This window comes from Echiichthys vipera (genome assembly GCF_963691815.1).
Source record: "Echiichthys vipera genome assembly, chromosome: 13".
NCBI classification, from domain to species: Eukaryota; Metazoa; Chordata; class Actinopteri; order Perciformes; family Trachinidae; genus Echiichthys; species Echiichthys vipera.
This window is the reverse complement of record NC_139838.1, coordinates 15,591,586-15,607,251: the sequence shown is the minus strand read 5'-3', so window position 1 is coordinate 15,607,251 and position 15,666 is coordinate 15,591,586. Positions and strand designations below refer to the sequence as shown.

General features: G+C 42.2%; 1 protein-coding gene across 1 annotated transcript in view; it reads right to left on the bottom strand.

The window, feature by feature from the left end:
* Nucleotides 1–14,551, bottom strand: part of elmo1 (engulfment and cell motility 1 (ced-12 homolog, C. elegans)) — a 100,494-nt gene extending 85,943 nt beyond the window's left edge. Inside the window, exon 1 of the mRNA XM_083926117.1 lies at nt 14,460–14,551. The gene's annotated coding sequence lies outside the window, so the exon portion shown is untranslated. The remainder of the gene's footprint in view (nt 1–14,459) is intronic.
* Nucleotides 14,552–15,666: the final 1,115 nt, after the last annotated feature.

Here is a 15,666-nt window from a genome sequence, read left to right as displayed (position 1 = left end):
GTGCGGAAAATACGGTACCTAGTTTAAAAGTTCTTCTTAAAAGCACATCTACGCTTTCTCCCTCATTAAAAAGCCAGAATGTATGGATATGTAAATGTGCTAAACTACTTCACAGTGTGTGTGGGCCAGAGGTTTCAAGTTTCCACATCACACTTCTGTAACTTACAAATTGGATGGCAGTTTCACATTCACAAAATCCTGCTCGTAACTGCACATGAGAGATTTAAGGAGAGCACTGAGAAACTTTCCTCCTTGTGCAGATGAATGTGAAAACAGACTTCTAGTGTCAAACTCAGCACATACATTACTCTGAACAGTGAAAGTCAAACACCCAAGTGACATAACAATTATCAAAAAGAGGTACAGAGTAGAGGGGAAATTTTAACCCTCTTCCCCCTGCCTGACCTCTGACGCTCCCTGGACACATGCACTGAGAGAAATACTGCGTTTGAGTGCAACAGGAAGTCCGAAGTTTCAGACCTCCAACTAGGCAAAGACAAAGACACTGGAATGCCTGTCAAAGTCGAACCTCCTAATAGTGACTTTGAAGGTGAGCTACCTACCCCAAATTTCGCTAGCAGCAGGTTACACTTTTTGCACTTATTAGGAGCATTTTTAGATTACAAAAATAATAGAAGGTAAGAATTGCTTTAACTACAGCTAATTAATTAAACATATGCGTTTTCATTTTTAGAGATCAGATACAGATACCCGGATTGGATATCGGCTCCGATATTGACTAATTAGCTGGCTCTTTTTTATTAACATCAAACACAGCAAGTTAATAAAGCCATTGTCTGTTGGGTTTTAGGCAGCTGCTATATTTTATATTACATTTTAAAATATCTGTTTGCAATGCTATTAATGATTTTTGCTGCTAATGTACACTTTATTTGTTCATAAATAATATTAAGTCAATGTATATCTGTGTTAATTTCTTACCTTTAAAAAAAAAAAAAAAAGCTAAATGTTTATGTAAAGCCTGATGCCTTCACTCACATGGCAAAGTAAACAGTTCATTCATTCAACAGTAGTATCCGATTGGTATCGGTATAGGCCGATACGCTCAGCCCAGGCATCAGATTGGATCGGGAAAAAACTGGATCGGTGCATCTCTATTCCTTTTCATAAATAAATGATGGTGTATGGTAAAGTTTGCCTAGGAAACAATAAAGAATAATGAATAATACAGCTAATATAGTTGTTGTGAAAAGAACAAAACAATGATTTGAAGTATTCACCAGTCACGACCAGTGCTTGATACAAAGAGCATTTTCTTGTTACAGAGTAAAACAAAAAGCACTAAAGTTATACCTACAGTCTTAGTAAGGTTTAAAGCTAAAAGGCTACTTGTTTGCTGATTAGAAAGCTTTTGCAGAACTGCTTTGTTACATTATAGGAGCTTAACTCCCGCTCACAGTGCTGGCAGGGCTGGCATGTGCTCCATCGAGTTAAATGGGATGTGAAGGATTGGGCATCCCGGGTCAGGGAATTTCCATTGTAAATGATTGCTAGGTCACCAAGGCCAGGCTTTCATTTTGTTCAGTGTTTAAACAAACATAAACAACCAGTATCACTTTCAGACAATTTGGTATCAGGCAGAGTCATATCCATAACCACAGGATGGTGGTGTATATTCTGCCAAAGTGAATTAGATTACAACTTTTTCTAATGATTCTTAAAAACGTTGCTAAGTATGATTGTGAGAGGCTTCACTAATACAGATGTCAGGCTGATACTGACTCAAATAGCTGGATTTGGTATCGGTGACAATGGGGCTGATCTATTCAATTCGATTCAAGTCCGTTATTATTATTATTATTATTATTATCATTTCAATAATGAATAACAATTCAGTAAATTTAGAAAATGTATCTGTTTGTTATATTTTTACAAATCTAAGCAATGCAAGTCCAGCCTTATGTCACCTTACACATAAAACAAAATATCCTAGTCACTTCCAGTGTAATGCAGTGAGGCATACAGCTTATTAATTAAACAGTGGAATCGGATCAGTATTTGGTATTGGCCAATAACCAATATCCCAGGTATCCGTATTGGGAGTGAAAAAGTCGGATCGGTGTAGAGCAGGGGTGTCAATCTGATCCAGTAAAGGGCCGTGTGGCTGCAGGTTTTCATTCCAACCAAGCAAGAACACACCTGACTCGACTTACTCAATCACCTGAACCGTCTTCACACAGTTGATTTGTTGGACCAGGTGTGTTTTTGATTGGTTGGAATGAAAACCTGCAGCCACACGGCCCTTTACTGGATCAGTTTGACACCCATGGTGTAGAAACATGTAGTAGCAAATATGGCATGGTAGATATGGTTTTTAATGCAATCGTCGCCTTTAAATCAAAAGGCAGGCCAGAGAAAACATCAGAAAGTGTCCAAAGATTAGGATCAGTGTGTCAACTGAACAACCAAACAAACTTATCGAAGGAGCATGAAATCAATGCTTCAGCATCTCAGCAGAAAGTATCCAGTCAATACAACCAGTCTTTACGGAACAGACTTGGCACAAGATAACAATAACAATTTTACAAGGTAATGACACTTTGGCAATCGTTAGCTCTAATTCATCACTAATTCAGTTTAAAAAAGTGAGCAAAGTGAGCTCCCCGAATGCCATGGTTTAGTTTGCAACTTCACACAAAGTACAATCACGTTTTATGTCAGAAATGGAGTTGGACAAATTGGTTTCTTCTTCCCAAAAGAATAACCAGCTAGTTTTCTTTGATTCTGATGTATTTTACTTTTTTGTTGTGTGAATTGTGGTTTTCTTTCATGTCTCTCTCTCTCATTTATGATAATTTGGTAATTTAAATTTAGGAACAAATTAGGAGTGCGTGTTTCAACGCATTAGTGCAATCATTTTCATGTAAGAACGAGATGGCATAAAGGTATTAATAGAAATCGAAATGAAAAAATCATGCAGCCTTTGTGTGTTCAGTTCTGTCATTAGTATCGGGCTGAATAATATCAGCTGTTGCTAAAAATGAACTGATGATAGGAGTTTAACGATTAAAGCGATTCATTTTTTTAATTGATCGGAAGAAAGGCATTTAAAAGATCCCAAATGTTTTCTAAAGGGTGGCTTGTGTATCGTGCTTTTAGTTGATCTAAGCTGAATAAAAATGAATGAAAATTGTTTGAATTCACTCTACATAAATAAAATATATATATATATATATATATATATATATATATATATATATATATATATATATATATAAAGATCTAAGATTGCTCTTTGCCCGCCTGCTGATGATCACACATTGCTCCTGGCCCTGCAGTTCTTTCTGTGCCATCTCTCTTGTGGAATCACACAACACGTTACACTATGTGATATTTCTGATAATTTGGTGTGTGGGGCTGTGAACTCTACTGCAGTGTTGTATATGTCATATACATGCTCTTAATGGAAACGTGGGCTCTCCACTTAGCTAAATTCAATAGCTCAGAGGATTACCATCTCCACTGAAGCATGTAATAACAGAAAGGTCATATCATCATCATAACTCAACAAACCATAATCCGCCGCTGCCTCTTTAATGGCTTTTAAAGTGTGTCAAGGCCCCGAATCACTGCTACCAGTCACATATTTAATGAACATGCCCTCCTCTAAAGTGCCAGTCTGCCAGTCATTCTGCCCAGCATTGAATGTCGTGTCACTCTAGCCCCTGTTGGGTTGTGCTAGCCTAGATAGAGATGTGCGAAGAGCATGAGAACATTTGGGATTGATTTGTGGCTATTTTTACTTGTCCTACTTGAACTAAATGGTTCAGATATTCAGAGGAAGAAGTCAGGAGCTGAAAAGGCTGATTGAACTTGTGAGAAAAAAAACCTGGAAAGCTAAATGGTGGTGAGAGTGGACGCTTCAGTGTAGAGCTTTCAGAGACAAAAAAGCATCTTTTAATAGTAGAAAGGAATAAGCAAAAGATTCTAGGTCTATTATTTACAGGCTACTGGCATTCTGAGTGTTGGACACGTACGTGCCGAGAAAAATAAATGCGCATGTGAACACACACACTAGACAGGTTTAATAAAAGAAAGGTGGGGTAAACGGTCTCAAGTGACCTTGCATCTCGATTGACTCAACGCACACAGTGGCAGCGTTTCCTCCAGCAGCCACGCAGGACCACTGCACACTCCGCAAGAGCAAAAATGACTTCTCTTATTAAACCATAACTCAGGAGAGAACACAAGCTCTCAACAACACTCATTACCTAAGCATGTCCTGAGCAGGCTAACCTTCGAAGTTGCTGTCGCTACAATTATGTTCACACTGATGACTATCATCACGAGTGTAATAAGTGCTCTACTGGTGTATTGCACATTATGGAAGATGGTTATGGGCTATCTGTGGTAATCTCCTGCTGCCATTGCCAGCTCTCTGCGGACACACACACACACGCACGCACGCACACACGCACACACACGAGAGAGCTAATGCAATGCTAGACTGTGTATCTGGTCTAGGTGCTGTGAAAGGATTCAGTCACTTCACAGATCAGCCATCTACTCGCTGTGACTGGCACAAGTGAGTGGGAACAAAGGAGTCACTGTGGCTGTAACGCTCGCTCCTTGTTACACTCACCCTTTGCTCTGCCAGCTGTCTCTCCGTCCCCTCCCACTGCCCCCCACCCCCCCAGCTGTGGCTATACATCAAGCTACCCTTAATACCACACATGCAAACACACACACACACACACACGTCTCAGGACCTGCCTTAACCAAAACACTTTCATTCCTCCCTGCTGGGTGCTCTTTGCCTATTCGTTATACTGACTGACTGCACTGTTGGAGGCAAAATGTTATTCATCATCACCACCAACAGCTCATCAGTTTTACACCACTGCACACAGCCACAACACATGAGCTCATGCTCGCTATGAATAACATAATGGCGCTGATATTCAAAATATTTTTCATAATTTGGTCTTTCTTGCCTTCGAGAGTACCGTCTCACAGATGCTTGTTATTGTTCTTTTGCTCATTCCTGCCTACTGAGACTCTACTTCATGCATGCCACGCCCTTTAACCACATCGCCCTCCTGTCTTCTGACAGATGCCCCATGCCCAATCTTTGGGCTCCGTCACCCATTCATTTGCTAACCCCTAAACACTGCACTCAGCCTCCCACTGTCCACAGCCTTCCTATTATTTATTTATCCCCAAATCTTTTTTTTCTTCTTTTAAACCATATGCTACACCCATGCCCTCCCCTCCCTATGTTTACCCACTGACAGGCTCCAGCCTGGTCAGTCACAAGCCAGTAGTGATGCCAGCTGAGCCTCCACCCTAGCAGTGTGGTGACTGGCCTCTGCTAAAACGCTTTTATCCCTCCTGCGTGCCCAGCCTGAGTCCTTCCCAGCCATTCATTGAGGCTTTGCTAGTGGTTGCCTTATTATTGTAAAGTTCTAGTAAAACTGTGGGTGGGGGCTTTGCTTGTGGTACAGAGGCAGCAACAAGAAATGAGGCTAAAGTCGTGCTATTTATGGACTGGGGCATAGGTTTCAAAGAACTTTGTTTTTGCCTTTTATGGGTTAATTGCATGTAACCCACATTTATGTGAAATAGAGGGATGGAGAAAGAGGGGGGAGCAAAAGGGGAAAGAAAAACACAAGTGGAGGGCATTCCTCCGGCCAGGCTTTCATTGCTGTGGGTACGATGTCATTGGATGATGTAATGGGTGCATAGCAGCCCCCCCATGCATTCACTGAGTACATGGAAACAGACATCAGACCCGACATGTTTCGCTCGTCAGCCTGCCCTGTAATTGATACTGACACACATTAATGCCTAACCCCATTACATCAGGTTGTGCCTACAGGTCTTGACCCTTCTCTTCACACTTTGTCAATAGGAAATCGATCGGTTTACATACAGATATTGTCAGGAAGTGGTTCCACTTCCACCTTAAGTTCAGAAGAGGCGTGTTCACTTGTACTAAAATCTACTTCTGAAACATCCTGCTTCATATACAACAAACCTCCACCACGTTTTAAGACTGTTATGCATCCGGTAGCTCGCCCCCTTGTTGTGAAAATGCCATTGGTATTTCCTGTGCCTTCCTTCCACGGCACTGTCTGGGCTGTAAAATGCTGCCAAACAAGTTGGACACAAATACACGCACACACAAAAATACAAACACAGAGTGTTAAGCTTCCCATCCAGACAACAAAAGAACAGACACAGCAACAAGCCCTGAAGGCAACATGAAACCCAGCTACTCCACCACTACAATACCCCCTCTTCTCTCAATAGAGAGCCATGCTGAACCGATCCGAGCTGAGCTGTTATTCTTCAGTTTTTCGCTCAGAATAAGATAAGAGCTCAGGCACACTGACAACGAGTACAGCCACATGAAATGGAAAACACTGATGGGTGGCCAGCACTGACCAGCCAGGGTGACACTGAGTAAGGCAGGTGGTTTACAGATGGGGAATCTGCTCAGGCCAGAAAAAGCAACAGAATCCTGAGCTCAACACAATGGCACGACTGAGTCCGAGAAACAACAAAACACTCCTTGATGTTTGGTCTCAGATGGTGGGGACACCTGCGTCTATAGACACAACAACATAGCTGGCAGGAGGGACAAGAAGAAAAAACACTGATGAGATCAAAACAGATAGAAGAAAACTCAAATTGGTTGTCCTGTGGGTGTCTTCACAACAGAGGACATTCTTACTTTTGACTACATTGTGGTAATATTGGTTTGAAGCGTGCCAATGTAAGACGCTGAAACGACTCAACTCACTCCCTTATCAGACAGAAAAGAGACAAAGCTTTTGTTCATGAGTGTCCAGGTATACGTTTCTGACATGGCTGATAAGGGAAACAGCCTGTGAAATTAAAAGAAACAAATTGAAAAACTCCATTATTAAACACCGTGGACAAAAAAACACCTCGAGGGCAAGTTAAAATGATCAGCAGCAGCCAGATCAGTAATAACAATCTGTGGACGAGGACACAACAACAACTGCCGGCAGCAGACGAAATTGGAAAAAGAAGATGGAAATGGATTGGGCACACGTTATGGGAACCGGAGTCAAACACCACCACATAAGCCCTCAAGGGAAGAGGAAAAAACGCCTGCGGACGAGATTTCCAGGCAGACATCAAGAGACTTGGATTCACCCCTTATCAGATAAAAAGAAATAGAATGACCAAAAAAAAACCTCAAGAAATCCTTCCCCAATGGCCTTTACCCTAGGTGGGGTGTCGGGCATTAGTAAGTAAGCTGAAAGATCACTCCTTGCACAGAGTAAAGAAAATATGAGCCATCCATGAGCTCTCCGGTTAAGCTTCACCTGTTGATCCGTTGTTATTGGAGGGCACCCTTTGAGCGAGGCTTTTGTGGGTCTAAAATAAGTCATTTTCATGCGGTGGTTGTTTTCCAGATAAATTACCCAGCCACAGATCGCATTTACTTGTTGCTAACAGGTGATGAAAGGCAGCGTCAGGGTGTCAGAGTGATTATGGCTCGTTTCTACTGGCTGGTTGTAGCCAACAGAAACACACTTTGGGCTGCTACTGAGCTTAAAAGTAGCAGCAGGAGAGACGACCACTGGAGCCTTACGAAGGTCGATATATATTCCAGATGCCCTGTTGTGCTGCTGGTCAATGTGTGGGCAGCGAGGGTCAGGAGCTGAGAGATATGTATACACAGCGTTTTTTCGATGGAAAGGTCTAGTGAGAACATATAAGTGAAGGATGGAGAGGAGGCAGAAAAAAGTGATAGAGAGATGAGAATGCGGGACGAGATAGATGAAGGGAAAGATGCATCAGCTCGTATAGTGTTTCATGGGAAACCTGAAGAGAGAGAGAGAGAGAGAGAGATAGAGTGAGAGAGAGGGAGAAAAAGATATCAAAGTGTCTTCTTTCCAAACGTCCCTCTGTGTTGTGATTTATTCAGAGACTCAGGAGGCAGCCCCCACATAACGCAACACACCTTCAATCCAAGGCTCGCAGTTCCCGAGCCAGAGAGTACGAGCATGCTGGTGACCTTGGCATGTTACGAGAGGCCCTCCGCTCCTCCATCTCATCTCTCTAGAGGGAGCCTTGACTAGTCTCGACATCGCAGAGAACTGCTTCGTGACAGAATGGGTTCAAATCCTTAATCTCAGCCTATACATTAATTATGCAATACGTTTAGGTATGCGTTATTGCACCTCTCTCGTTTTACCCTCAAGTCCTCTTCACAGAAATAACTTAAAATGAACGAGCTTGCCGCAGCCATAAGTAAACAAGCATGGTAATTATCTAAAACAATTGGTTTTGTAGTGAAGCTTGTGAACACCACCATCAAAACACACACACACGCACACGCACACGCACACGCACCTTTTACCACTGTCTTTTGTGCATTTTTGTTTCCACTCCAGTCGCAGCAAGGAATAAATCAAGTTATAAAGAGTGATTTCCATTAATCCAAGCAAATTGAGACATTTCTTAGATTGAATCTTAAAAACAAAGAAAAAAACAAATATTGGGAGCATGAGAAGACAAGGAGATAGAGAAAGCATTTTAGCAATTGAAGGTAAAAAAAAACATAAGTCTGTAGGTTTCTTAGAAACAGTGTCACTGCTCCTCCCCCTCCTCCTATAGCCTGAAAAACAACAGGCTCGTTTTCTTTATTCTTTTTTTCCCCCATTTTATTTCCAGTCCACCTCACTGAACCTCCAGTCATCCATATGTGGTGTCCACTCTCATCATGGGATGGCGTTGACAAGATCATAGTTGTGTGCGCGCGCACCTGTGAGACGTGCACGCACGCACACGCACACGCACACGCACACGCACACGCTGAGAAACCTTTTGTACTGCAATCCTATAACACAGACTCACAACGGACAGTTTAGAACAATCTTTTCATTATGATCTTTTTTCATTTTAAACAATCTTTTGGTGTGCAAAATTGGTTGACTTCCCTTTAATGAGTTTACATCCGTTATAATATGAAGGTAAAATTAATCTGCCAGAAATGGTTAGCTGGTAGTTCCATGCTTCTTTCACCTGTACACACTGTGCTCGTATTTTCTGTTATTCTAAAAAAAAAAAAAAAAAGATGATGACATTTGATCTTTTTCTTGGCACTTGAGCATCATAAAGCACAACATTAATGTTTGGGTTTAAATTACTGTTCAGCTCGCACACAGTTCAAAAAATATTATTCTTCACAAGATACAGTGTGAAAAATAACAAATAACACTGCCGCTATGTAGCGATAAAGTTCTTGAAACACACACACACACAGTGCTCATAAAAATCCCTCTCCACCCCAGATCCGACATCAAACAGAAAAGTCATCACAGCATGATAGAAAAACTTCCATGAACTAATCGTTCAACGCGATGCCCAAAGTCAAGGGCACACTTTGGAGAGAGCAGTGCAGAAAACTAGGGCGCCTCCATTGACTCCGATAAAGCATTGGCAGATCACCTGATCATATTTTCATGGACAGGGAGGAAAAAGGACAAGGGATGAATGAATGGATGGGCTCATGGATGCATAGATCAAGAGATGCATGTTGCACAGATGGATAGATCACGCAAGGGGAGCTTGACAGCAACCTTCAATATACGAACAGAGATCAAGAGATGACCCATACTACACGCAATCTAATGGGCTAACATACACAGATACAGTACACATGTACAAGGGAAAAGCTATAAATAGGTTACAGCTGTTAAGCACCTGGGTCATATAGAAACACCAGCATGCAGCTACTGCAAAAATGACGCAAGCGAGCCTTGGAGAAAAATAAAACCTGACACAGCAACACAGCACTGTAATCCGGCAGTTCTCTGCTGCACATGTGAAAAATTCCCATAAGTCATACACTGTGTGACGTTAATGCCACTGACACATGTGCACAATCCTACTACAACAGCTGCATACAGTCTAGTGGACCCTAACAGTTGTCCGAAGCTAACTGGACTTAGTACCCAACTAAGTGTAAAGTCAGTTCAAGCCTTTCACACAGCTGGAGTGGGGATACGCTGGTTAGACCGAGACACCTAACCATTTATCCTAGTGGGTCAGTAGGCTCAGAGGCAGAGCGGCTCTTAGCTGAGAAATGCTAAATACCACAAACGCACACAGTGCAGGAGAGCTGGCTAACCTCTCACTCAATATTTACAGAGCTCTGCTGCAGTACCACAGCTGGAATGCAGCGGGCAGAGCGAGCATGCAGAGGGAACTATATCAGTTTCTGGGTCATCTAGGGCTGCTTCACTCCGCATGAAGTCTAGACTCACACTGAAAAACACGCCTGGGGATGCTCTCCTCTTTAACTGATTCATATTCTAAGAATGGATGGACCCTTCGCACAAGCAACAAAACATATACATTTATAGAAGCACAGGGGAAAAGGTTGAAATATAATTATGAATGTATTCCCAGTGCTCACAGTAAAACACATCTTTCCATCATTTGTTCTTATTTATTGCATTTTTTTTTTTGTTTCCAAGAGAAAGAGCTGCTTGGCTTTGAATTCAGCCCACGGCAATAATCAGTAAACTAAAGAGCAGAACATGGCAGCAGTACCTATGAGATCTTTTCTCACCCACCTCTGTCTGTCTGGCACCTTCCCATCCCACCTTCAGTACCTACCTGCTGTTTTAATTAACTTCGTACCACAGGGAGCATTGATGCAACGCAACATTCACCTAATTGGGAACTGCAAATTAATCTAACCTCAAGCTGCTGAAGGACAGGCGCATCAGGCAAACAAGAATACCACTACATTACAATAAACAGCAAGGCGTTTTTTTTTTTCTACAGGCATTCTCGATGGCTGTTAGCACAAAAAGACATAGAAAGCGGTCGAGAGATAACAGGAAACTTTGGGCCCTGATGTTCTTGGTGTTACTTTAATGCTGCAATCTTGGGATTTTAGGAGAAAAAAAGGGGGAAATGAGTTCATTAAGATGGACAGATAGCAGGCCGGGCATACATCAAGGAGAAAACAATTTACATACCTCCATTTCCCTCAGGGAGAAAGAACTGAGAGTGAGAAAGTAAATGGGGGGAGCGTGGCGCAATGTGAGTGAGCAAATGAGAAGAAAGTGCAAGAGATGGGGGATAGAGAGATGCTAAAATGAGAGAGACAGTAAGATAGCATGTGTGAGGAAGCAAGTGTAAGAGAGTAAGCTAATGAGAGAAGGATAACAAGCTGCAAGGGGAAGGGAGGGGGCTCTGACGGGCGAGAGGAGACAGAATTTGGCAAGGTTGCACTTCAGGAGGTGAGAGGATGCAACACAGTAGGGCAGTGTCAAAGAGATACAAAACCACAATTGTGTATGTGATGCAACTCAATAAGCAATTATGTTTCACTATTTAAAAACAAAAACCACCAAAGCGCTAAAGTTTAATTCCATCCATTTCTTTGGCTTACATTCTAACTTTTCATTTACTCCTGTTGTGCAACACTTCTATCGCTAATTTTAAAGACCCTGCAGGGATGAAAAACTATTTATTTGGACAAACCAGCTAACAAGAAGTGGAGGTTTGCTGGCTAGTAAAATGTATTTTTACGTGTGTGCATTCCTTTTGACACATAGGTCCCTCAGGTGGCTGTAAAACTGAAATATAACGCTTCTGGCACACGTCATTTCTGAACTGGACAGCCAACCGGCCAATGCTGTGCACACACTAAACTTCACATACCAGGTTAATGGGAGAGTACGGTGAGGATAGTGGTGTGTTCCATAGTATGAGTGTAAAATTATATTCCTTGACTGCTAAAGCTTTGCCAGACATGAATCGCAAAAAACACAAATCAATCTCTTACCCACTATCAACCACAGTTACATAGTCAAAGCATATATGAGCCAAAACCTCACAATGCAACACAGTATCTCTCAGTTCAAGTATGTCTCCCTGTTAAACACTCACATCAAATAAGACACTATATCCTCGCTGACAACTAGAACAGGGAAGGACCAGGCAAAAAACAATCTTTCTTCTTTGATGATACAAGTGGCACTTGAAACCCTAAACAGTACATCCCTTGTCAACAAGCTGTTTACAACTGCACGCATGTCTGGGCCCGGCACACAGCTGCATACGTGCCTGTGCTTCTGTACTGAGGCTGTTTGCCTGTGTTTAATGTGGAGTTGACACGGTGATGCCGGTGTGCGTGCGGCCCTGTGTCTTTGGTGGCTAACAGGGCATGTAAATGGACTCTCACTCCGTCAGATGCCGCCTTGAGGAGCAGAGGGACCAAGAGAAGACGACAGCGTAGCCCCCGGGCCGCACTGATGGGAAGGGGGAGAGATCAGAGGCACGCTGCGTGCCACAGACCAATACTGTTGCGGTCTCTTATTGGTTACCAAGTGATCACGGAAATATGGAGCAACAGTTCTCAGATGGTCTAGAGATGACCAGGGCCCCTTTAAAAAGGGAACACTGTAAGACTAAAGGAGGATGAGGAACAGTTGCAGTTTCCAGTCAATTTTATTTTATATAGGCTAGCCCAATATCACAGATCACAGTTTTTAATCTACAGCAGTGATTCCTAAGAACCATTTCAGTGGACGGTATGGCTTCATGGAATTGTTTAAAAGTATTTCCCTGCAGAGAAAATAGAGTGGATGTGGTGGATCAGTGGCTGCACATGTGAATCCATACAAGACAGAGCCTAGTAATCCTGGAATTATGGATGTTTGGCCTTTGTGAGGATGGGGACCTGGACTACACTGATGTGGGTTGATGATTCCGGGCCAGAGAATTGGGTTTTTTTTCAGGAGGATACTTTCACTTCCAGTGCAGGGAGATTACAGCATTGAATGTATTTGGTTCTTATTCAGTCACACACATAAAACACAATGGAGAAGTTGAAAGGGTGTTAACGGTCTGCTAAACCCAACTAAACTGTCACTCGTTCAAACTGGGCGCTGGCAACGTGTTCACGTGGGTCTCTCTCTCTGTTTCCTCAGCAGCTTTAGTATCATTTACATTTCTACTTCTACAAGATGTCAAATACCCTCAATTACAGCAAGAATAGACTCAACTGATTGGATGGACACAGGGCCTGCCTTAGTCGTTAGGTTATTGTGGCAATAAATTGACGGAAATTGCATCAATTTGTAATTGAGTTTACATATTTATTTCCCTTCAAGACACGAAAAATAGTTTTTCCCCTCTTGAATAAATTCTTTCCATTTTTCAAATTACTCGAGCTTCCACACAATGTTTCCATATACCCCCCATGGGGTACGCCTACCCCTGGTTTGAAATCACTGATGTACAGTGTTAATATTTCTGGGATTCTGTTAGAATTAAAAACAACAAAAACGTCTGAGAGGAGGCTATACGGTGAAATCTTTTCTAACAGAGATGGTCTTTATTGCAGTGGCTCCACACCTGAGAGTCCCGGGGTCGCAATAATTCAGAGAATCAACGGGATAACAAAGAGAGAGCAGTCTGAATTATTAAATCCAAGAAGAGGAGCTTTTTTGGCAACTAGTTTCAACCCAAAAATGTGAAATCTGTGTTGCGAACCGAGGTGTAACATGTAAACCCACGATGTACAGGTTTGCAAAAGAGAGATGGTATGTTGGAGCTCACATAGGTAGATGCCAGATTACAAGCATCTTGATATCTTTCCTCAAACATTGCATTTGCTGTCTAGTATCTCTCAGTCCCATCGTACACACACACACACACACACACACACACACACACACACACACACACACACACACACACACACACACACACACACACACACACACACACACACACACACACACACACACACACACACACACACACACACACACACACACACACACACACACACACACACACACACACACACACACACACACACACACACGGCAGCTCTTTAATTGGGGGGGTAGAAATCTATAAACGCACTACTTTTTGCATCAAGCAAAACAGCATGCACTGAACAAACAAGCCGGAGGAGGAGCAGCAGCAGCAGCAGCCTCGGCTCCTTCTATATATCTGCTGCAAACACAACACAACTTGCGGCGTTCACACGCACTTGTTAAACAAACCATAAGTTAAAAGGAGCACGGTGAATTCATTAACTGCCAGTTGGCTTTTCACTGCAGTTGAATGTGTCTGTGTATGTGTGTTTGCGCGCGCGTGTGTGTGTGTGAAAGCGGAGTGGGCTGCGATGCTTTAAATCAGACGTGTCAATAAATAATAAAAATAAAGAGAACAGCGCCCAAAAGCCGCTTCAAAAAGGCCACTTCACAAAAGTAAAAGACGGACAGAGAGAGGAAAGGGCGACAAGAGAGCACAGTATCCTCTCGCTGCAATGTAACAAGACACAGAAACGCTTGCCGAGGCAAAGCAGCGAAGCCCCAAACATCGTGAATCCTCAACATTTAGCACCAAAACGCGAAGGAAGTGAAGCTGAAATGACCGCTCAACACCAACATTTGTGCAAGAGAAGGAAGCGTGCTTTGACAAACCTGACGAGGCGAGGACACTTCTTCCACTAAAGCGCTGATGTCCGGAGTTTGTGTGTGTGTGTGTGTGTTTTGAATGTGTGTGTCACTCAGTGGTGTTTCCTCCCTCCTCTGCCGTATGATAGAGATAGTGCTGATGTTTCCACTTCCTCTTTTCTTCTTCTGCCGTCTGCTGGCTGTGTTGGTGATGCCAGACTGAACAGAACAGAGGACGCATGGACACATTGGAGCCAAGCATCTAATAAAGAAGTGAATGGTGACTTTTTTCCCCCCATCAGATTTAAACAAAGAAGTCAATTGGCTACTTTTTCTTTTGTTTTGCAGCTCTGGAGTCAGTTAGCAAGTCCGATCTCACTGTAAACTAAATAAAACAAATATCTGCTGGAAATCACTCACCTTGATATCTGGATTTAAGGATGATAAGAGTGTTTGAAATTTACAGTGTATTTTTCCCCAAAAAAACTGAGGAGCCTAATATGTAAAGTTGTTTACTTTAGTCAGTCATCATTTAAAAAAAAAATGACTTCCAATCAGAAACAGGTGTGTCCCCAGAGCCCACTGACAGGTGCTGCTTCCTTATGAAGTTTCAAAGGTCTCTGCTATTTTTCAGGTTCATACTTGTATTTCTACATATGTTTACATGTTTTAATGTTCAAGAAACACATTATTTTATATATTATTTCGAACTGTGTGTCTGTAACACTCAGACCAACTCCCGATAGTCTGCTCTGATTGGTCCGTGTTTCTAGGTCTCCAGCATATGTGCTCTCTGCGGCTCTGCACCATCATTGCTGTAATGGCACTGAAGCAGCACTTTCTACTGTCACATATGTATACTACCGTACAAAATCACATGATTTTTGCACAATGTTGGGCCTGAAAGTGTGGATGTTAGGATTTATTTGGATTCTAATTATTAAATGGCAAACTAGTAAACTAAAAAAAAAGCAGGCTTTATATGGCATTATACAGTTGTGATGGCTAATTTAAAGACAGTTTCTGAATACGGACTGTGTGCATGTCTCTGTGGATTGAGAGTTTTTATATTTTCAAAGTATTCATATAGCACCTCAACCTGCTCTATAATAAAAAAATCTCCCTTTTTAAAATATGGGACCTTTAAGTATGTTTCTTAACATTTTTACAACATTTTGGTTTAAAATGTGTATTTTATAATGTTATAACGGTTCTGTTTTCTTGAACATTTAGG